The 24560-nt window shown below is 44.1% G+C and overlaps 2 protein-coding genes across 2 annotated transcripts in view; both read left to right on the top strand.

The window, feature by feature from the left end:
• The window catches only part of Toll-6 (Toll-like receptor 6), an 87747-nt gene extending 66051 nt beyond the window's left edge, over positions 1 to 21696 (top strand). The window contains exons 2-3 of the transcript XR_013084550.1: positions 19626 to 19696; positions 20967 to 21696. The gene's annotated coding sequence lies outside the window, so the exon portion shown is untranslated. The remainder of the gene's footprint in view (positions 1 to 19625; positions 19697 to 20966) is intronic.
• LOC143365473 (organic cation transporter protein) overlaps positions 1 to 23693 on the top strand; it is a 568421-nt gene extending 544728 nt beyond the window's left edge. The window contains exon 12 of the transcript XR_013084551.1: positions 23679 to 23693. The gene's annotated coding sequence lies outside the window, so the exon portion shown is untranslated. The remainder of the gene's footprint in view (positions 1 to 23678) is intronic.
• Positions 23694 to 24560: the final 867 nt, after the last annotated feature.

Genomic DNA, 24560 nt, shown 5'->3' with positions numbered 1-24560 from the left:
CCACGTGGCAGAATTAATTCTCCACGGGACCGTTTAACCGAGGAATTGTTCTTTTTATTTTCAACAGGGGGCACCGGTGTTTCTGGCATTTTGTTGGAAGAATCAAATTAACTGATCTGCGACTTATTCCAGTTTATCCTGCATGCACAATTTCAACGAAGCTGCGTTTCACGAACATTTCGTTCTGGGTCTATTGTCAGACCCGAAAAATTATTTTTAGGAAAACTGTTCCAAGCAAAGGGTTCAATTTCACCTAAGGAATGAGTAGTACAGTGTATTCTCATTACGCGTCAGTGCCAACCTTACAATTTGGAGTCAGTGGAACTATCCACTCCACCGCGGTCAGGGGCCGAAGACATTTTCTCTAGGCTTTAATAGGCTTTTGTAACTTATAGACGGATGTGACTCTTAGGTTTCCAGCGTTCCCTGTGTATTTCAAATGCGACGCTCGGCGACAACCTCAGATTTCGTCTAAGAGTCAGTCACCAGAACGGCGCAACTGACTCGTAACGAGAATTCACTGTATACTGTTGCCAATGTGAAAATAGAGAAAGCGTAAGAAATGAATTATCACACGCAGATCAATTAGTAACATTAGAAATGTAAAGTAGCAAGTCAAGCATTTTTTGTTTTCTCATAGCAAAAATGATGACATTTTCAGTCACAAGAAAGGCTAGAAAATTGTTCGTTATTATATAGGACTGTGAAAGGGTAAATTTTGTTAATAATATTCAATATTTTTTATTGGAGACTAGCTAAATAACCAACACCTAGATTAGATGAAATGTACACTTCGCAGTCCATTCAATTAGCACCTCAAACAGCACGGTAGAAGCACAAGAACACATTCTTCATTCGCAAGACTTTTCCACACATTTTTCATTTTCAAGTATTTCCCATCCCGAAACTAATCCATGCTTGCTAAAATCAATCACAGATAACTGAATATTCAGAAAAGTCTTGTGCTCGATAGATCCGCAAGGATACTTCGCGGTGCAAGAATCTCGCGGTTAGCAGCGGAGCACAATAGCGCCTTAGCGTCATTAGCGGAGGCTCGTTCCAGCCGGGATTGGCGTAATTATCGTTATAAGAAGGTTCCATTACGATTCCGAGCAGTTTCGGTTGATATTTGAAACAACGGAGGAGGTCGTGCGCGATGGGGTCGGCGCGGCGGGGTTTCGCCGTGGCAAATTACATATGCATATTCGAGATGAATACATTTCGCGCGTTAATTACATGCACGCAATTATCGTTCAGTATGCAGCCCGCGGGTCGATGGAGCCCGCGGAAATGCTTTCGAAAATTGCGCGTTTCGAACCCGCCGGCGAAACAGCCGCGGCCCGGTATCAAAACATTCGTGGAAAAGGGACGGCGTGGGGTCAGTCGTGGGGTCAGGCGTGGGTGGCAGAGGGCTGTGGGGCTGATGATGATGCAAATGCCGGGAGGACCCGCCTTGGGATTCGTTTGCATTCGGTTTTCCATGTGGGTGAAAACCGGGGGAAACGCCGCGAAACAGAGAAAAAATAGAAAAGAGGCGGCGCGACGCGGCGTTCGAGACGTTCGTCCGCGGGAGAAAAAACCGGAAATGATGGCCGGCCCCCGGCGGATAACCGGACGACAAAATCGGAACACGGTACATTCGTTAGCATGAAAAGCGCTCTTACATTCTGCCGGGCCGGGATCGGCACAAATGGCCGAATCGGAACGGGGGGGAACAAGCGTTGCAGCAGGTCGTCATTCCTATGCGTCATTTCACTTTCCCAGAGAGTGGTCGGGAGTCGAACCGAAATTTCCATGCAGCGCACCCCCGTCGTTCACCCTCTCCTCCCTCTCTCTCTCTCTTGCGCGCGCACGCTTTTTTCGCCGGTCCCTTTTTCCCCTCTGTTTTATTCCGCAGCTTTTTCCAGACCGAGGCTTTTCCACCGTGTTCTCGTGCAATTACAAATAGAAATTTAAGGCGGGCGTGCTCGCGCTAAATTCGGTCGTCGTCGATTTGCGGCGTCGATTCCGAGCCCCTCCGTCCTCGTCCCGTCGCGGAACTCTTTTCACAATGGAAAAAGTTCGTGTTTCGGAAATTCTCCCGCGCCCGACGTATGAAAAGGACCCCTTTTCCCCGCACGAGCGTTACACGAACGGAAGAATTCCGCAGCCGGCGAGATCGATCGCGAACGCTTCGTTTAACCATACTGATCGGCGGCTGCGTCGATGAATCACTTTGTCAATATCTGAGGGTAATTTTTGGCTTCTTTGCCGCGAGGTCTCACTCGCTTGTACGGCTCAGTGATCGAAGAGGAACTAATGAGATGCTGCTGGCTGACTTTCGAATTTTTTACTGTGACACCGCGAAAGTTTCTGGTATCGAACTTTTATTGTATAGTGAGTTCTCGATATATGTCAACAACACGGGTCTTGCCAGCGTCGTGTATCGTATAGGAGTCATACCCGAGCGTTATGTTTACCGACGCCTCTCGAGCTTCTTGGCCCCTCACGGGGTATACCCGGGGGTAGTGGGGATAACTCCTTGACGTTTATGGTCCAGACCTCGGCGACATATATAGAGAAATCACTGTACTCTTTCGTCTATGTTTTAACGCAATGTACAAATTTATTGATGCAGGCATAGTCAAAATTGTGCTCCTTGCAAGATAGTGATTGCAACACATACAAGAAGGACAAAGTATCCAAATACTCTGTTTTGATTATGGAAGGTTTGCATCCCTCGAGAAAGGAATTTAGTTTTACAATTTGCACGAGTGTGAACCATGAGCGTAGATCCTAACCCACAAAACTAAATCAAAGAATTCAACTTTAACACTAGGTTTACGGGACCTGACAAAATGGCTGGTCTAATTCTAGTATTTTTAATTTAAAATGATTAAGATCCTAATAATACATACACAAGAAATTATTTAGCAAATTTATTTCTTTGGGTACATATTATTTTTAAAATATTGCTAAAAATGTGGGTAGCACGTCCTTGATATTTTTACAAAGTAATGCAAAATAGTCATATACTACTATTATACTAACTAGTACTAGAATACTAACACTAAACCTACCACGGTCAGAACGACCGGTTTTCTATTTCACAATTATAGAAACTATAAAAACGTTTTCATAGGAAATTACTGAATCGACTTCTTTATTTAAGTGAATATTATAATGAAAATCGTACAAACTTTAAGCAAATTCAATCTTTCCCCTTCTATAAGACGTTTCACTTTTATATGTTGTGTACTTGGTAGGTTTATTGTTAAAGATGCAAGCAGCTATTGGCTTTCTCGTTTGTTAACCTTGCGGCGATTATAAACCTGAAACAAAAAATTGTGCGGATTTTATTATGACACCGATTGCAGCTACAGGTGTGCTGGAGGTGCACAGCGAGTTTGAAGTCGCTCTGTCGAGGACATCTTGAGATATCAACGAATCCGCCGAACTCGAAAAGATTGATCGAGCCACGCGAATTTCAAGGTGTAATTTCGTCAATTTTGAGAACCGTACCGTTTTGCGGAGACGTTTGAACAGCATTGTTTTCAAGCACGGGACCGTGAAAAGATCGATATTTCGGAGGCGGTGGAGCCGAATATCCCTTTAACGCTCGGTATCGAGCGTAAAAATGTTCGAAAAGGGCCGCGGACTGCCGTTCGGGGGGTCTGATTTTCGAAACGCTCGTTACCCGAACGAGGCCAGCGCCTTCCGACCGGATAGATTCGCATTCATAGCCGATCGAACCGAAAAAAACGAGCTATTGCGGCGACGTCATTCCGTCGTGTCATTCCGCTTCAGAAGCCGCGGCGCGCTGTGCAACGAGCCGAAATTTGAATGACGCTTTTCCCGAATCACGCCGCTTTCTCTCTCTCCAACTCTTTCTGCTCTTCATTCCGGCTGGTTTTTCCATCTCTCTCCCTCTCTCTTTCTCTCACATCGGCCGTGTTCGCACGTTCACATTCGATTTCGACGGTTCGAAGCGCGAAACGAGATTTTTGACCGCCTCTGTCCGCTTTGCCAGCTATTCTCTTAGCCGCCTGAAAATCCTTGTACGCTTATCCCCCACGATTCCTACGATTCCTCCTCAGGGTGGCCGAGCGATCGATCGATCAACGTGTGCGCGCGTGTATGATCGACCGTGCAGAAAATTCTGAGCGCAAAAAGATCCGGAAAACAGTCCAAAAGTTTCGTTCGTTTACGGAATACAGTGTACTCGTTTTCACTCGCGAACCATTCGGAATTCATTTCCCTGCTGCCGCGCGCGGTAACCACTGTCATTATTGTTTTACGCGGCGAGGCTCGCGAAAACCGTGTTTATGATGAGCCTTTGAATCATGCAGGAGCTTAAGGTGTAATGGGAGGATGAAATACGTCGCGGCCGGTTTCGGGAGACCCGGTAACCGTCAGATTTTCCCAGGGAAATGGCCGAGAGCGCTCCGCCGGATTGTGGGTCAGCGGAGTCCCTCTTAAACGAGGAACGCGACTGCAATTGCGGCGCCTTTATTATTATCATTTCTCGCTTCGCGTGTAAAATTTACCGTTACCATTGTCTTGGCACTTGGATGCATTAACGCGAATAATCCCACTCGGGCCCGGACCGGCCCGCCAGCTACTACTTTCGAGCCAAACACCATTTGAAAGCGTGCTTGTCTTCTTTCTTCGCTTTGAAAATGAATTTTCCTGTATATTCCTGGCACGGTTGGCGAATGACAATTAGCTTACTTCGAGATGGTCCTTCTAGAATTATATGCACCTTCGTTGGTGTATAATCTACCATCGAAAACAATTTTACACGTGATTATGTGGAATGATCTTTAAAACTGCTGCATTTCTCTATATATGTCGCCCAGGCCTGAATGATAAATGTCGCGGAATTATCCCCACTACCGCGGGTTATACGGGAGTCTTCGGACGCCGAGAAGTGGAAACATAACACGGCTCGCATACACTAGCGCACAAAAGTATCCGGACGCTTGCGAAATATGTAGTAGCATTGCATGAAAGTTATTTCAGTGCCTAAAATAGTGACTAGAATCGATTTTTATTAGTTTCTTATGAAATATCTAACGATTTAAATTTAAAATTGCGTGTGTGGAACTTACCAACACTAAAATTAAATACGAGAGCGGAGTGTCCGGATACTTTTGAACGATAGTGTACATCTCCTGGACGATACACGTCGCTGGCAAGACCCGTGTTGTTGACATATATCGAGAACTGTATACTGATTCACTGTATTCTATTACTTTCCTTGGCATTAATGGCGTTAATCTCTATTGCAATATTTTCTATATTTTTAGGAACATAAATAAGACCTTGGAGGCGTCTTGTTGACTATACAAGAAGTATTCTAACAATATTTATTTTTTCTCATCTAAAATCTTTCTCACAGACTTTAATTTAATTATTTTATTAAAGGTTAATAATATTGCAACACACCTCCACAGTGTAATATCGTCAAGTGACTTTCTTTTGATCTTAAAAATAAAGAAAGTATTAAAAGAAAGGCGCATTAGTGACGCTGATCGCATCAGAAGGGATAAACAATATTAACACTTCCTACGCAAAAAGTTCGCTTTCGAAGGGGCTCCCGACTATGAAAACGATAATTGCGTGAAGATACCTCATCATTAAATCTAATCTCCAGTGACCTTTTTCTCGTCACAAGAATAAGGGGAATATTAAAAGAAAGGTATTTTAGCAACATTGATCGCCGCAGGAGTAACAAGCAAGACTCGCAATGCTTCCGCAAAAAGTTACACAATTTTCCAGACGGTAAAAAGATCATTGTAAAACAATACCTTGCCCACTGACCTTCTCCTACCCCTAAAGTTAAGGAAATTGTTTCGGGAAAGAGATTTTCGCAGCACCGATTGCATAAAGAATGGCGCAGCAGCGTTTCTAAACACCACTTCGTAAAACAATTTTTAACATCGGGATGGGAAGTTCGGAGTAACAAGCAAGACTCGCAATGCTTCCCCAAAAAGTTACACAATTTTCTAGATGGTCAAAATTAACCATCTCCTACCCCTAAAGTTAAGGAAATTGTTTAACCCCTTAACTTGTACGCTCGAGTTAATTCAAGCGCGCTGAACAGGCCAAACTGTGCACACTCGAGATAATTCGAGCGGCGTTTTATTTTATGCTGCTAGAATTTTCCACACTCGAATATAATCGAGAATTGAAAATAACAATGTGAAAGCAAAGAAAAAAAATCGTTTTATTGATATTTATCATTTACATGGGATTGTAAGCTATAACACTTATTTATTCAAGAATAAAATATAGCCTTTTTCCATGGAACAAAAGCGCAGTATATCAAAAATTGATTTTTTTGGCCGGTTTAAAAAAAAACTGTATGTTAAGGGGTTAAAGAAAGACATTTCAGCGGCACCGATCGCACAAAGAATGACGCAGCAGCGTTTCTAAACACCACTTCGTAAAACAATGTTTAACATCATACCGAAGGGAAGTTCGGAGTAACAAGCAAGACTCGCAATGCTTCCCCAAAAAGTCACACAATTTTCTAGATGGTAAAAATTAATATTCTTCTACCCCTAAAGTTAAGGAAATTGTTTAAAGAAAGACATTTTCGCGGCACCGATCGCACAAAGAATGACGCAGCAGCGTTTCTAAATACTATTTCGTAAAACAATATTTAACATCGCACCGAAGGGAAGTTCAGGGTCTGGAGTGAGCACGTAACGTCCCAAGTGGAGCCCTTCGAAGGTGAGCGCCCCTTTAGGCAGTGTGAAATACGCAGCAATTTTCCCGCGACGAGTTCGCGAAGTTTATTGTCAGGCCAGCTCGATATTCGGGGAACCAGCCCGTGGAACTTGTGAGCCTAAGAAAATTCGAAAGTTTCCCGATGTCCCGGGCGATACGGCTCGATCGTTTTCACAGGCTAACCCCGGAGTGGCGTTCTCGGGCGGCAACCCCGGAAAAAAGTTGGTTGTACGCCACTCGCAGAAACACAACGCAGCCGGGGGTGGCGGCAACTTCCTCTCGGACGGGCTGGACCGAAAAAGGGGGAGGACTCGGCCGAATTTACATGTAGACCCCGAATGTCGAAAGGGTGAGAAAGAGAGAGAGGTGAGGGTGGTTCTGGTCCCCTTGGCAAAGTTTCTAGGGGGGTGTGTCCCTCTCTCAGCGCGAGGGTGTTTTCCGTTTCGCGGGGGTGTGGCAGGGGCAATTCCGCTTTCCAGGGTGCAGCGTCGCAACGAAACGAAACGAAACGCGCGCGCGTCACGTTTTGTTACTATCGTCGTTGATATCGGCGTGGGGGTTGCAGGGGGTTGGAGGAACAGGAAGAAGAAGAAGAAGAAGAAGAAGAAGAAGGAGGAGGAGAGGGGAGGATGGTGGATATATCGGACGAGTTTCTGTAGACTTTCGACTTGGCAACGGCAACGACGAGGAACCTTCAATTTTAATGAACCGAGCACGAAGTACAGATAGAGGGGGACGGGGACGCGGAAGGCGGATGTGTTCGGCCGAGGAAAGTTTTCTCTCTCCCCTTGAAATCCCGCCCGGGTGGATTTCGCCGTTCTGCCGTGAATATTGGAGCCGAAGTTTTCGCCGGATGCGCGCGGCCCATCGAAAGAATCCGCGGAATAATGCATCCCCCAAAGCTAGGACAGCCTTATTAACCGCACGCCGGTGGCCCATCAATCCCGCGGAATGTTAATAGACAGGGGACAATAGGGGATTTCAATTTCACACTGCGTTAACGACGATCGCGGAACCGTAATGGCGGTTAATGATGGCCGGCGGTGCATCGCTGTGCGCACGGGCCCCCTCCCCCGGCCCCAGCGATGTCTTAATTGCCGGTCATTCCTATAATAAAAGTAATACGAATCGGAACGCAATCGAAACTTCGTTATTATGCGCGATATTAATTAACGTGCCGGGATTATTAGAGACGGCGCGACGTCGCTGCGGCCCGGCCTCCTCTCCGCGTCTTTGGACGTCGTTTTGCGGGATAAATCCGCCGGGTCCAACCTCTGTTCTTTCTCGATTTTTCTCTTTTCTATATATTTTTTATTTTCTTTTTTCGTTATCTTCCTCGTAGTTCCCTCTCGCTCTTTTTCCTTCCGTCCTTGTCCACCGTCTTCTCTTTTACTTTTTTCGATCCTTCTGCACGCACGATTATCCGCGGCCTCCGCTATCGGCTTTAATTAACACGCTCGCATTATATTCACTCTGTCGTGAACGGTTGAGACAAAGGACAGTGGCTCTTTGTTCATCTCATCGGCCGAGGCTCTTTCACACGCTCGAGAGCCACGGGCTAGGGCGTGTCCACTCTACCGGGCCTCTCTTCCCTTCAGAACCAGTTCCACTTGTTTGTAAACACGGAAGGACTTTCCGCTCGGAACGGGGGTGCTGGCATTTCAAGACCGCTTAGCACGTTTCATTATTTCCGCTGGACTCTCGCCTGTGTGTTGCCACACCGTTGTCGCCGGGCCACCGACCGCCAACAACCAGGCAACCTGCCGCCTTCCACCGTTGCTGATATCTTAATCTAGTTTTAATTCACGACGGGAACGATTACGGATACACCGAACCGCGCGGCTGTAATTCACGGCCACCCCCGACCACCCCCGACATTTATTTCGCCTGTATCTAGTTTCTTTTTTCGCCCGCAACGAAACCGACCGATTAAGGAGAGATAAATACACCCTGATACGCTGATGATCCCCCCTTCTCCGAGCAGCCCCCTCCAACGCGGCTGCCTCGAACTGACTTTGTTTTTTCGGCCACTTATTAACAGAGGCTCTCTCTCAGCGTGATAACGGGCCATGTAGTTTTTCTCGAATTTATTACGAGGAATTTTTTGCTCGGCGAAAAATGTCTTTCTCCGATTTTTGCACAATTATATAGAGTTTTTATTAGGACCGAGAGTTATTGGGTTGAGTTACTGACTAATTTTCGTTACGTTACGGAGCGTTCATTTTATTTCAATCAAATTTGGTACAGTGAATACATTAACGTAAAAGTTCATTTAAACCCTTTGCACTCGAAGCTGTTTTAACTCCAAAACGAAACACTTCTTCCGACCTAGAATATTTCCTTTCTTTACAAATTTTTGCAATACAGAAATGGTGCAATTTACTCGTACAATACTGAAGTGTTTAGTAATTTATTAAATACAAGCAAATGTAATCATGTGAAAAGTATTTTGAATAATGGTACAGCAATTTTTAGTGTACAGTACTTTTTTCCGTCACCCACATATGGGTGACATGGCAGTCAACGTGTTAAACATAAGCGTGCTAACAAATGAGTGTGAGAATTACAATATTAGACCTGGTCCCGTGGGTACAATGAACGTTGATGGATTACTAGAAAATTAGTTACAGTAACCATCCACGAAATAATGGTAATATATCGCTGCAATATTTATTATCTGCCAAGCGAATTGGTTTCGAGCGAAAATATACAATCGCGAAGCTTCTAAAAATAACGATCGAAGTATTTCAGTTGTTCACAATGAATCACCGTAGCTACGCACCATACCTATACCCGAATCAGATTCTAAAAATGTATACCGACGCCGTGGCTCTAGAGCTTGATTACAAAGTCGATTCCTCCGTTCGGAGGAAGCGGCACTATGTAATTTTAAAAACATCGATCGAAGCATTTCAATCTTGATAATGAACAGCTGGTCGTCGTTTTTATACCAGAATCTTATTTTTAAAATGTATGCTCGCGCCGGGGCTGTAGACCGCGTTGATTTGCGAAGATCGATTTCTCTGTTTCGTAGGAGAAGGAGGTATGAAAAGCGCGCGATCGAAGTGGACGAGAACGTGTCTATCCGGTCCGGCACGGCCGTGAGTAATTCACGCAATCCAACCACGATCCTGTCGCATTAAAGTGATCTCCTCCGGCAGCGAAGCGTCTCCCGCCGCGGATCGCTGATTGAAATTCCGGCCGGGAGGAAGACCGCGGAAGAGGGGGCCGCGCCGGTCCGCGCGAGTGTTTGCGCCGCGAAGAAAGTAATATCATTCAAAAGCACCGGAAGTTATTCCCCGATGCGAAAGTTTCTCCATTTTACATTACAGGAATAGTCCGCGGTGGATGTTAGTCGCGGGGAAAACTTCATCTCCGCGATAACTTTTCCAATTATTATCAGATGGCAAATGGACAGTCTTTGTGTTTTCCGTGGGCGGTCTGCGGCAAAGAGAAAGCAAGAGACAGAGACAGAGAGATAGATATAGAAGGAGAGAGAGAGAGAGAGCCAGCAAAGCCGGAAGTTCAAGAAGTCCGTGGAAAGTTGAGCCGCGGCGCACAATACCTCGATGATAAACCCCGGCCGACCGGTGGAAAATCTATTTTTGATCGAACGCTCGATGTTTTCCAAGCACTTGCACGCTCTCTCTCTCTCTCTCTCTCTCTTTCTTTCTCTCTACGGACAAAGATTTCCGCCGGACTATACACACCGAGTTCATCGCGGACGCGTTCTTCTGCCTGATCGAGGCCGAACAATCGCATTAACTTCCTCCGATACCTATTGATACTCGAGGAAACGCTTCGAATAGTCCTGAGAGCAATACGATACTCATCCGCAAAATTGATAATTTATTTTCCCTCGAACCCCCGGCATTGTGTTCCTCCATCGCCGACGCGCTGCTTCGAATTACTGTTAAAGCTCCGATGGGCATTCAATAGACCGAGAGCTATTATCCGCGAATCATTCTGCAAATGCGCCGATTATCTTATGGAAATCACGGAAAAATTCCTCCCGGTCAAACTAAAGTAACAATACCGATTTTCGATGACACAGACGTCCTTTTTTATTCCACTACAGATGCATACAGATTCTCAGTCCGTTCCTCATTTTCCATGAGAAAATTAGAAATGGTTAACCCTTTGCACTCGAAGCCATTTTAACTCCGAAACGAAACATTCCCTCCGACCTAGAATATTTCCTTTCTATACAAATTTTGTCATGCTATAAATACAAGGAAATTTAATAATGTAAAAAATATTTTGAATAATGATACAGCAATTTTTAGTGGCGCCTTACAGTCGCCACTCGAGTGCTAAGCGTTAAAACGATGAATCAAGGCCACTTATCTTCCGAACCGTAATCAGCCGTTGTTTTAAAACAATGTAAATATTGTAAAGCCCATTAGGTCGGCTGCTCAATAATTTGTGCACTGTTTCAAGGATAATGAAATTTTTAACCGCGTTAAAATTAATGACGCAAATCGCCAAAACGGTCTCGCCGGATAAATTGTTGGCTCTTGATTGAATCGGGCAAACAAGATTAATAAAAATCTCGGTTCGGCCCGTGTCGTTGCCGGGAACTCGCTGTAGGGCACTTTCCGGGCTGTATGAATATTGAGAAACCCATTAGCGGGCCCGCAGCCGACCTCGGCCCGGACACAGGGGTTCAATTAGTTGTCGACAACGGGACTCATTGAATGGCCGAAATGACGCGCGACTCGTCGGTCATCAATTCGGTTGGACCGCGGAAGTCCAGGTGAGAATTTTCACCGTCCCGCGCCGCCCCGGCCAGACATACAATTTCGGTGATGACGTCGCATCAACTTGTCGCGTCGTTATGAATGTACCCCGTTGCCGTCACAAAGTGGCCGCGATTGCCGGCGTATTATATTATCAATTAGATACAATCGCGGGCTGCGCTGGCCCGAGCCGCGCCGAGTGATTAATTATGCGCCACGTGCACATGCAAATAAGAGCGGATCGATGCGCGGCCGCTGTCTCCGCGAATCTGCTCGCGTCCCAGAAACAACGAAACGCGACCGTTGACCGCCGGGATTTTTCCTCGTCGATACCATTGTTGCCGATGTTAGCGGTCGTCTGACCCGGGAATGGTTAGACGTGTCTTAATTCGAGTGTCGGGCAACGATCGTTGCAGCCCGTCCGGAGTTGCAGCGTTGCACATGTTGCGATTATACGATGCGTCTTCCTGGTTGGAGTACAACGACATTGTCGCGTTGATGTGTTTTTGCGACACGTTCAATTATAACACAGCCTTCTTATTAAGACTCGTGGACTCATGGTTGTTGACATCCATGTGACAAAACATTTTCTCATTATTGTATACAGTTGAGTAGACGTGCATTCATCTAATGACAACAGGATTAAGTATATCGATGCTGGTCTGATTAACCTCTTAAGCACTGTACGCCACTATAGTGGCTTCCGTGGAAAGCATCAGTTTGAACGGTACGCCACTATAGTAGCTTCCGTGGAAAGCATCACTTTGAACGGTGCAAACCACTATAGCTACATCTGTTGTAGCAGATTATTTTGGATTGAAGCACTTTGTTTACATTTTGAATTGACTCGGTTCGATTGCTTTAATAATAAAGAAAATTCACAGTGAATTTATATTCTTCCTCCTTCTTAACGTTTATGATCTTGAATGACCTTGAATGACTATATCGTTGAAATTGTCTCGCGAAGGGCTACAATCGTAGGAGTTCAAAAATATGTGGTTCCATTTAAAAAAGCAGAGATGACCTTCATATCTCCTTGACGCCTCATTGGATAATCGTAACATTGGATAATCAGCCCCTCGATACCAAATAATTTTGGCCTGATGCGTTTTTTCCTATCATCAATAGCAACCGAGTTATTCAAGTGGCCGGTTTTAAGTGCCTCACCTAGTATACGTCACATATATCCTATATACGCCGACATATATCGAGAATTGACTGTGTGCATTTTCACGCGAAAGGATTCTTAGCCGTTCATACGAAGATGTGCGAACTAAATGTGGAATTTTGTCGTCTGTTTGTGACAAAGCCGCATCCAGTGCCGGAACTATGCGGCCGTGTCTGTAGTTAGTTAACTAAAATGGAAATAAAGCCGGCCCCGGGGCCGATCAAGTAACACAATCGCCGGGAATTCGATTTGTCCCGGTAATGAAAACATCGGATACACGGGGGCGCCCGATTGCGGGCTCTGTGCTCTGTAAACTTCGGTTTCGTTGATTTCCACTGATTCGAGTGGACCCGATCAACCCAATCCGCAGGTTTGTTACGCACTGGGTCACGTTTCGGCGATACTTTGAGACGCGAGCGTCAAAGGACTCGGCGCAAGCGCTCCATCGAGCCGCGAAATGTGCAAGAGTCTCGAAAAATTGGGTCCAACGACGAGAATCGAGCGAATCGGCGAACGACGAAGTTCAAAGTGCTGGGCGAACTCCCGGAGCTCCGAAATAGATTGTATTCCATCTTACAAAAAACTATTTACACAGTCGATTTTCCAGGGAAGATCGCTCGCAATAAATTGATCCTGTCCTACCCATAGTGATCTCTATCTTTTGTTCGTTTCGCTTTTATTCTGTGGATATGTTTAACCATACTGAATGCTGCAGGGAAATTTTTGGAAACCAGGTCGCAACAAGATTGCACACCAATAACGCTATCGTCGCGTTCGCGTTTCGTTATCGGTACGCCATTGATCTATTTAGTTCCAGCGCATGTGACACACTAAAGAGTGTAATCCACTGTTGTAACGATCCACACAATTTTTCTACACGGATTATAAAAGAGACGAACACTCTGTCAAGCGATTTTGTACTCCAATTAGCACGTTCCGAGCTAATTACAGCGCGCTTGTGTCTTAAGCTTCCTGACTCGGAACTAAAAATTGCAATTTTTACATTTAAGAGCCAACGGTAGTCACGTGACTTTTGCAGAGCCAGCAGGTCGGTAACTGCTGTATAATGTCCGTTCACAGCCTTCAGCCACTGACTTAAGATCCGTCTTGATCTTGATCCGACAGGTCCTAAGTCCGCGACTAAACTTGTCACATTTTTTGCTCTGTATTATCGATATCATGAATTCTGACGCCAGAAAAGTGCTTCAAGTTTTTGGCTTTATTTCGCAGAGAATCAAGACAGAATATAGCTCAATTTGTTTTATTTATTTTCTAGCTACTCTCGATTTCATCGAGAAAACTCATCCAATGGTGGAAACACGCTAGGAGTCAATTTTTGGTCTACTTCTAACGCGTATATTACCAAATATCCGCATAATCTCGTCAGCTCATGACCACCGCGCGCTAGATCGAACCTTCCTCTTTCGAATGAGCCCTTTCACGGCGAAAAATATTCTCATGTAAGGGCGAAAAGTTCAGGCACGTAAAACCATTTTTCGCCTATTTTTGTCGGTAACGTGGTTACACTACCTTATCGCGAATCTACGGAGTCTTCGCTCTTAATTCCGAAGACTGCAAACTATCGTGAAAGGAAATTTTTCGAGTTACTCATTTCACAGTAGTCCAACAAGCCCCGACAACGTTCCTTTCCGCAGGAAACGAAGTGCAGTGGAAACACGGTGCTCCAGGTGCAACAGCCCAATCGCGCTAAACGCCCGAGCGGGTCCGGCGTGTGCACCGGGTCAGGAGTGATTTTTCGCAATCAATAACTTCTCTGTTTACGCGCTGTTTCCTCCGTCGTTCGCGGGAGCATCGAGCTAGCTGCCCGGCTGCCGTTATAATTACATTTGCGCCAGCTTTACGGCCGATTCCTCGCGCGAATCGGCTGCGATCGATCCGCCGGAATAATTTTACAAACGACCCGCTCGGTTTCGCTGACAAACGAAAGCAGGAAGCGGCGAGCAAGTTGTCACCGCGTTGATACTGTTTGTCGTATACTTAAAATATCGACATCAATGCGATTGCTGCGCCGCAACAGTATCGACATAATCCGTAAAAAGAGGTACACACAGCGAGACATGAAAGCGTTCGAACACTTTGATAGGAAAAGTTTCGTGCTCACAAAGTGTACGTCGTGTTATGAATTACGAAATGATTTCATTTGTGACTTACAAGTCTCGCGAATATTATTCAATATTATTTCTGAATGATGTTTCAGCAACATCGAGCAAACGAGTCGAGTGATGTGAAATTCGAACGGTGTGAAATTTGAAGTGCAAGACCAGCCTTGTAATTAATTCTATTCCTAATTCCAGTGCTAATGCACAGCGATGCAACGGAATTGTTTTTCTGCGATGTCGTGCGCGGGTTGTTTACCATTCTATGCTTGTTTGTGCTCCTCTTGTGAAATCATTTTTAATAAACGTTAAAACGACTTGTTCTCTATAAAAGTTCGTTTTCATTGTATTCAATTTGTGGAAGAAGAATAATTCATCCCTGAATGGAATTCTTGTCGTATAATTAAGGACGTCTTAAAGTCATCCGAGAAAAACTGGAAGAAAATTTTGTTTAAAGAACCGAACCATATACACTGATTTCTCTATATATGTCGCCAAAGCCTGGATGATAAACGTCGCGGGGTATACCTCGTGAGGAGTGTAAGCATAACACGGCTCGGGTATGCATCCTGGACGATACTCGACACCGGTAAGACCCGTGTTGTTGACATATATCGTGAAGTCACTGTACGTTGTGGCAAATTTAAACGATTCGAACGAAACATATGCAGGGTATTAAAAAGAAACCATTCAATATATATACGGTACATAGAACACACTGTGCTGAGTACAAGAGTCTTAGTAAACATAGGTCAAAAGGTCGACCGTTTCTGAGATATGAACATTTTTGTTTGCCGCCATTACGATTAATTAAACGAATCACGATGTCAGCAAACCAAAATGTGTATATCTCAAAAACGGTTGACTTTTCGACCTACGTTTACTAAGGCTTCTTCACTGAGCACAGTGTACTCTATATACCATATAAATATTGAATGGTTCTTTCTAACACCCTGTATAACCGTTTTAAAAACAGCAGAAGTTTAACTCGATCCCCGCTGTAAATCCGTCGGTCCGGCGCCGTTGAGGTGCTGCTAAGCGGACGGCATCGTTTATTATTAATTTTCCGAGAGCGGGTTCAATTAAATCGGCGTTTCGCGGGGGGTGGGGAAGGGGGGGGGAGGTAGAAAGTTACCGGACATCGGGTCCACGGTTGCCCGTTTCAACCCGCAGCCGTCGTATCCCCGTAATTCGTCCACCTCGACGACGAGCTCCTCCTTTTTCCATTCGACGGCCACCTTTCGTTTTTCTACCGATGCATCTGGCGCTTTACAGCTCGCAGTTTATTGCGGGCCGGGGCCCTGAGCTTTTTGCCCGATTGATCGAAGGCGGTTCGAAAGTTTTAGATCCCCTCCCCCCCCCCCCCTCTCTCGGCCGCTGCTCGCGACTGATGAGACACTGTCACGCTTTTTGCACGATATAGTTACTTCTGCCGGTCTTGAAACAGTAGTTCATCAAGATTCTATGACCGCGATCGTACGTTACCCGTCTCCCCCTCCAACCGACACGTAATCGCGCAACCGTCGGCCGTCCCGACGAAAGAATTTTCATTGCGATGGGTTCCGAGCTCTCTTGCCCGAGGGGCTTCTTTAATAACTCCGCAACCTAGTTAACTCCCGACACATTCCCCTCCCCCTCCCCCTCCCCATCCCTGCCGTCTTGTTTTTTCGAGAGCTGTCGGAGGACAAGGTTGCACGTACGATCTTACACCGAAACGTTTTATCGAGTGCATCGAGGACGGCGGCGATCTCGTTGGAAACGATGGGGACTTTATGCGGACGTTTGTAAAAAGATGTACTGCAAGCACAGGGTTCGTAAAATCTTATAGGCAATGTAGCAGTCTCCTATCTTATCTAACATATTCATTTTACTTGGTAGATCAATACAGGCTCGGTAGAAAACGGTACAAGCACGATGTTGGTACACGAAATAACGTATGAACGAAGTTAAGACTGTCTTAATAATGTGCTTTAATCTCCCTCTCAATGTTCTTGAACTTGCTCAGAAGTTGCTATTTCGGATACTAACACGGACAATAATGTATGCACGAATTTAAGACTGTATTAATACGGTGCTCTGTAATGACTTGCGACATTCTTGAACTGTCTTACTCAAGATTTACTATGAAAATTTAAATTGCGCCTCTCCAACAACTTCCAATTAAAATCTTCGGATACTGTCTATCGATAATAACATTTTACTCACAGTTTAGTTGTCGAAGGTTAACAAAGCTGGGCAATCAGACTATGTAAACTCTAATTTAGAATGAAGCCATACTGCGTCCAACCAGTTAAATACCTACAACAGAGTTTGAGTTGCCTTTTTCACACGATTAACGGAGAAAGCTGACGTTTCGTTTAACTGTCCCGACTTGTCCCCTGTGGTACAGTCAACTGCCTATCTGCGGATCTTTAAAATAAAAATGTTTCGCATTCAGTTCAAGAAACAGAAGCTGAGTAAAAATTTGTGTATTTCGTCCGAAATAGAAAACATCGGAGTTCGAGTCAGCCTCGGCCAGTGCAGAAGGGTTGGCCGAGGAAGGAGAAAACCGGGAAAGATAAGCGATCTAGTAATAGTATGTTGCCAAAACCGTATCCAGCAGTTACAAATCTGAGGCATTGTAGTTGATTTTGAATGGACAGTGGTTCGGGTAGGCGGGGTCCTTTCAGACCCTCGTCAAGCGATCGCCGTTCCTCCAGTTTCCCTAATACTATACGTTTCAGTTCGTCCCCCCTGATCCTCTTTTAGATCAGCTCGGGTACAGGCGGGTACGGGCGACAGGCTCACTCCCCCGCTCGTCGGGCGCGCTTTTAGAAATGCATTTAAACTTCCGCTTGGTCGTGCCCTCCTTCCCCCCCTCTTCTGCGTCAAAACGCGTTTTCACGTTCTCTCACACCGCGGCGGTTGTCGCGTCTAGACAAGGCCTGTCTGGATTTCCGGGGGAAAAAGCTCTGCGGGCTTTTTGGTGTCGGGATCGCGACTCTCCTCTGGAAATGTCCGCGCGCCCCGATTCCGGTTACTTGAACCTCCTTACGCCCCGATGAACGAATATGACGGGCGAGTCCGTTCGGCTACTCGTTACCTCGTCCATCTTCCCGTGGACGCCCGGACAAATTGATACAAGTGCGCGACACGAATCCCAGCACGGGACAAGCTCGATTCGTTACCGGTCGCGTTTTATTGGCTTCGTCGAACTATTCCTCCACGCTGGCTCCCCGGAGAAACCGTCGTCATCCGATGACGCCTTCTGCGATTCGATCGATGGTCGAATTTACTTACAATTAGTTTACTTCAGCGCGTATAGTGATTTCTCTATATATGTCGCAAGGACCTTGACAATAAATGTCGCGGTGTTATCCCCACTATCGCGGAGCCTCGGATACCGAAGAGTGTATATGTTACAGTGAAACACCGAAATCTGGAGAATGTCGACTTTCACCGGTGAATGTCAACATTCACATAGTCGCTTGGTGCATGTCCGAAATATTTGCTAAATACCCTTATTTCTGACTTACACCGGTAAATGTTGACATTCACCATGCACTAATGGTGAATGTTGAACATGTTGGAGATTTATATTTTCTTCTCCGTAATTCAGTCGCTATAAAACGTCACGCCAAGTCGTGATTAATTTCGGGTTACGTGCGTTACGTTACATTTCCTCATAAAAAAGGTTTAGGGTTAGGGTTAGGGTTAGGATTAGGGAATCACTTGGGGGTAGAAGGGGGTGAATCGACTTTCGAGTAGAACTACGGGATTAGGTAAGGGTGGACACCGGACAGGGTCCGAATATACAACAATGTAATAAAATATTCGATCTTTCACCGACGTATTTGGTATCTGTTGACATTCACCGGTGAAAGTCGATATTCTCCAATTTCGGTCATTCACGGTAACATATATACAACATGGCTCGGGTACGTCTCCTGCACGATATACGACGCTGGCGAGACCCGTGTTGTTGACATATATCGAGAATTCAGTGTATTGAGAACAGAGCAACAAGATTTGATGTGAAAGAATTTAACAGTGTTCGTATTTACTGGATCCCGTTTGGAATTTTCATTACACGTTGCAGACCGATGTTGTAGGGCAAGGGGCCAACCCCTGTTTCTCACAATTAATGCAGTAGATGTTTGCTTTGCATAAAGGTCCGCCGACTGGACACTACATTTAACTCGACATTGCCTAGTACATTATTAATAGTGTTTAAAATTTGTATTCTTGTTGACAAATAGCAATGTTACTATAGATACTATTACAATACTATAATAGTACCTATATCTCTATTATGATACTATTATACTATTATAATAGTACTATTCTTTTAGATAATTATCAATTGGTTTACATTCGAGACATAATATATACCTGACGATTGAACGTGAACGTCATAGAAAGCTTCAGGCATTGACATAAGGGTTGATAGTTTTAATAATTTATCAGCAGGCTGCGGATTTTATGGATTTATGACAAAACTGTGTATATGAAACTTAAAATAGTGCAAATAATAAAAAAGTTTGAGGAGACCAACGCATTATTTTTAGTTCATTCAAATGATTGAAAGGAAAAAATTTGGCTCCCATATCTTGCAATTAATACAGAAAATTTTTATTTTGCAAAAGATCCGTGAGTATTGGTAATAGTAATCTACCGGTATCCGTAAATTCTTTTAATATTTCTTTTTTTGTCAGAACTGCATAAAATCCGCAGTGTAACAATATTTTCCCAACACTGATTATTAGCAACAACATTTGATCTTCTAAAAGGAATAAACAATCGCTTTCGCTTGATCCTCTTTCAACCTATTTCTGTAGGTTAATTGACGAACGTGTCTGTTCAGCAGTGTAGTTGGTCTAACGGATTGTCCCGTGTTTTCTGTTTCAGATGTGAACTGTTGCCAGAAGTATTATCGATTCGCATTACGTATGAAGTAATTGGAAATCGCAGTGGGCAAGGTGAGGTTTGCTGCACACCGGTTTTGCCTCTTTTGTTGGACCGCACGCCACACGGGAGCTCCGTGCAACCGAGAATCGCTTCCAGTTGCACGAGCTGGCAAAACTTCGGGGATTTTGCATGAGATTTCGTCGCGTCGGTGGCCGTGCTCGAGATACCGCGTTAATATTTCAAGACAGCGAGATCAAAGAGACGAGATACACGGTTCCTGATATTTTCGAGCGTCTCCGAGGCGGGAACTCTCCAAGTAACTCGACTCGTTTACCGTTCTACGCCGGCGGACACGGTGTAACTCGCTCTTCTATTAATTTCTCGCCAGAACTGAACCGTTCAGAAATTTCAATTTCGCCGGGGACATTTTGTTCTCGCTGCGTTCTCGCGTACACTGCCGCCTGCAAGTATTTGGACAGTTCCGGACACCTAAGACAGCATCATTTTTATTCTCCCTTAGGTTAATTCTCATCTCCAAAGCAAATGCAGCATAGATTCTATTTGAAAATAATTTTTCCCTTGTTTGGTACATTTGTTCTCGTGTAACACGACCCTTAAAATTTCTTTTTACCGGACACCTAAGACAGCATCATTTTTATTCTCCCTTTTTGTTAATTCTCGTCTTCAAAACAAATACAGCATAGAGACTGCTCGAAAATAATTTTTTACTTGTTTGGTACATTTGCTCTCGTGTAACACGACCTTTAAAATTTTTTTTCTCCGGACACCTAAGACAGCATCATTTTTATTCTCCCTTTTTGTTAATTCTCATCTTCAAAACAAATACAGCATAGAGACTGCTCGAAAATAATTTTTCCCTTGTTTGGTACATTTGCTCTCGTATAACGCGACCTGTAAAATTTTTGTTGGTAATATTCGATACGTTATTAGGAGATAAAAAGGATGTGTATTGGGTGAAAAATAAATTCACTGCGAAGTTATTGTCACGGTCCATTATTTGCACTGTTTTTAAAAATGATCATGAACATATAAATGCATCATAAAAATTGATCTCATATTTCATGTGGAAATGTCCAAACGTTTATGGACGACGATGTACACCTGAAAATAGTGTACATATAGATGATTAGACTGTGGATTTTTTTGAGAGAAATGAGTAGACGAAAAACAGTAGAGTAATTCAAGGAATTTAAGAAATGTTTATTTGGCTCCCGTTTGTAGCAACTGACGAAGACGATTTTTATCTCCCACGAAGATCCGCAGTCTAGCGACAAAAAACGATATTGTATAAATAATTTGACGTTGAATTTTCTGTTGCAGGATTCCCGTCTGCCGCGACGTTTCTCTCTACTTATTATCAAGAAGTATTTCTTACTATCGCAATGTACTCCGTAACACGGTGTCCAAACTAAAATAAACGGTTATTCGTATTTTTGAGAATCGTGATAGCTTCGTAGTGTGCAAATGTAATTAGGGCAAAACTAAGAGGAAGAAAAACGAAACACAGAAAAAAAAACAAGCGAGACGAGGTCGACGGAAGGAAAAAGGAAAAGGACAAAAAAAAAAGAACGAAAAGATACTCAAGAAGCGTAATAGAAAAGGAAGACGGACACACGCGATACAGTGTTACACAAACATACATACCCACCCACCCATCTACACACAGACACACACACTGAAGCGAGTACAGGGAGGAACACGATACACACCGAGCATACTACCTTTATTAACTCGTAATTGCAACGAAGTAACAAGTTTTCTCTCTTTCTACTCGACACGATAGTTTAATCCAATGATCGACTATTAAAGAATTGCGGAAGATTAAATTCAACGGGGAGATCCTCCCCGGGCGAAAGATTGTCTCTTGTTTCGTCGGGGCGGAGGTTATTTACTGTACATAGCGAGAGTTTTGTATATTTGTAAAATAGATAGGGCATTTTATTATAAACAATAAAGTTATTTATATATATTTTAATCACAACATCGCTCGAACGATCTCTCCTTTATCCCGTCGCCATTTTAACCGCAGGATCGAACCGCCTGGCCTGCGACGAACGACCAGAACGAGGATGGACGTCATGCACACACCGAGCGGATAACAAGTTCCGCCAATACGGTGCGTATATAAAAATCATTTTCGAGGAGAAATCGTCCCCGCACGTTTATTCAAATTCACATTTTCCAGAGCGCACGAACTTTTCATTTCTGTCGCGCAATTTATTGCAGTCTGAATATTGGAACTTCCTGTCCTGTTATTTTTATTTTATTGTCTATACATTAAACCATAAAAACTGATGAAACACATTCGCGTCCGGCGAAATGCTGCGCTGCCCACAATGCAATCACCGTCTGTCAAAAAATCTGCATATCTATTCACATTCGAACTTTTATTACGTACACTGTACAATAATCTTCGGTGTTAACATGAAATATTTTTCGAAACGTACTGCACTTTCTAATTTGTAATAAATCAATATAAACTGCAATTGCTAAAATATGACCATCAAGCGTACAATGCAAGGTTCACCGTGCGAATTTAAAAAATTCGACTGTAGGAATAAATGCCTCAACTTCTAAAATTTCAATATTTACCAGATACTGTTAATGCTTTGTAGGTTTAGTGTTAAAAAGTACATATGATTCGGAACATCCACCTAGAACATTTTCGTTGTAAGTGATCTTTATCAGTTTGTCCATATAAAATCGTGTGTATTTACATTTGGCAATATATTAAGACAGTCGGTAATGTAGGAATTATTAAAATTTTAATACAGTAATTTTTAAAGCGTCAGAGCACAAGGGGTCAATCGCCAGCTGTAATTGCCAGGATCGAAATGAATTTTCCAGGAAGGGTCCCGGTGACATTTTTCTGAAATAATCCTGGCAAGATCGATGATCGTCTGGCATTTAATGGAACCCGGAATTCCTGTCGTAATTGTCGCGAGACAGGTGGACAGGAAGGGCAGTTTCCCGAGTTGTCAAACGGGATCTCGTTGAAACGGTTGCGTTGCGGGGGTGGCAGGAGCAGAAAGACCGCACGCGCCGGCTATTTGTTTGTTCCAAATTTCCACGGACATTATTAATTCCCGGGCGGCGCGGCGGGGAGAGACGGGGCCGCGCGCGCCCGGCAATGTCCATTACATTACCTTGATTGAGAAACATCGGGGCAACAAGTGCGCGTATTACCGATCGGGCAAATGAAATTCGTATCACGCGGCCCGTCAACACCATTCTCCGGGTATTTTTTTGTGATTCCTCCGTCGTGATTCCTCCGTCGGGAAAAATAATTATTTTCCGATGCCGGTGACGCGTGATTTGGAAACAATTATCGGGTTCGAGAACGTTTCGGCGAGTGACACGCCGACAAACGTACTCGAATAAACGCGCGGCGGCCGAACAGAGGAGGAAACACGGCGACTAGGTTGTCCAAGGAGAGAGAGAGAGAGAGACAAATTTGCACGTAAATTGTCATGAAAATTTGATTCCGCTCGCGGCGCGGTAATGCGAACGGTGACTTCAATCATCCTCCCTTATTCGATTGAAGCCTTACACGTTCCCCTGGGCCGCGGAATGCCGCGAAACGAAGTCACACTCTTGCCGGCAACAGCTAATTACTCGGGGCTCTGGTTCGCGCGCGCATAAACTACGTCACCGCCGCGTCTAAAAAGCCAACCCCGGTTCAAGTCGTGCCACGGGCTTCCACGATTCGCGACGATAATATCTTCCTTCTTCCGCGACTCTTCCCGTAATTCAATTAAAAATTGAAAATTATTCAATTCGTATACAGACGGGATCTATTCAGCTCGCCCCGTTATTCCGAAGTGCGTCTATTTGCACGCGAAACTGATTTTTCTGCAGATTACAGTGTGTTCTCGATATATGTCAACAACACGGGTCTTGCCGGCGACGTGTATCGTCCAGGAGATACTATTCTTTGTTCCACGTGTTATGTTTGCACTCCTCGGCATCCGAGGCCTCTCACGGAGCATACCCCGCGGTAGTGGGGATAGTTCCGCGACGATTATCATCCAGGTCTTGGCGACATATATAGAGAAATCGCTGTATTTCGTCGCGTGGCTATCAATAATTGCTCATTGAGACTCTTATTTGAATATATTTTTCAAAAATGAAGACTGAATTCTTTCACCCTTAAATCTTTTTTCCAATAAATCCGATTGCTTATCAAGCTCTAGAAAAATTATTTAAGTAGATTAAGCAAGAATGAAGATTTTTAAGAATGTATGACAAATAAGGTTTAAGCTTTTACATATAAAATCAAGAACAATTTCGTGGACAAATGTGGTCTTCTTGTGGTCAAATATAAACGAACACGTACAAGTAAAATAACAAGTAGCCATTTATTGTCTGACTTGTTCCTTATTTTATGTCACCTTTTTATTCGAGGGATTCGATTCAATTAAATGAGAAATGATTTGATACGTCTCCTATGTCACTTCTAAAATAAAAATTATAAACTGCTTGCAATAAAGCACCGTTTCGAATGACCATGTTTTATTTTTTTTTTTAAACAAAATGTGCGTAAGCCAGATCCTTAATAACCTCGCATATCGTTTTTCACATCGAGCTACTCGCGAGCAGCTGGTTTGGAATAGGTAATTAATTTCAAATCGAATTAGAAGTTTAGGTCTTTATTGGCACTTTAACTACCGAGCGCCCCTGGAAATCTCATAAAATCTAAGTAGTTGGCTCATTGTCAGTGAAACAAAGACTGGTGTTAAGATTCTCTGTTAAGATTATTTTCTTTCTCTCCCTTTCTCTCTCTCTCTCTCTCTCTCTCTCTCTCTCTCTCTCCTTTTATCTTCTAATGCAATTTGTTTCGCTTCATCAAGTTTCATTCTCGGACAGTGGATAGTAAAATATTTAATCTTGAAAATATTTTCGACCATTTGTAAG

Source organism: Halictus rubicundus, chromosome 2 (genome assembly GCF_050948215.1).
Source record: "Halictus rubicundus isolate RS-2024b chromosome 2, iyHalRubi1_principal, whole genome shotgun sequence".
NCBI classification, from domain to species: Eukaryota; Metazoa; Arthropoda; class Insecta; order Hymenoptera; family Halictidae; genus Halictus; species Halictus rubicundus.
The sequence above is the reverse complement of the archived record's forward strand: the minus strand, read 5'-3'. Positions and strand labels throughout refer to the sequence as shown.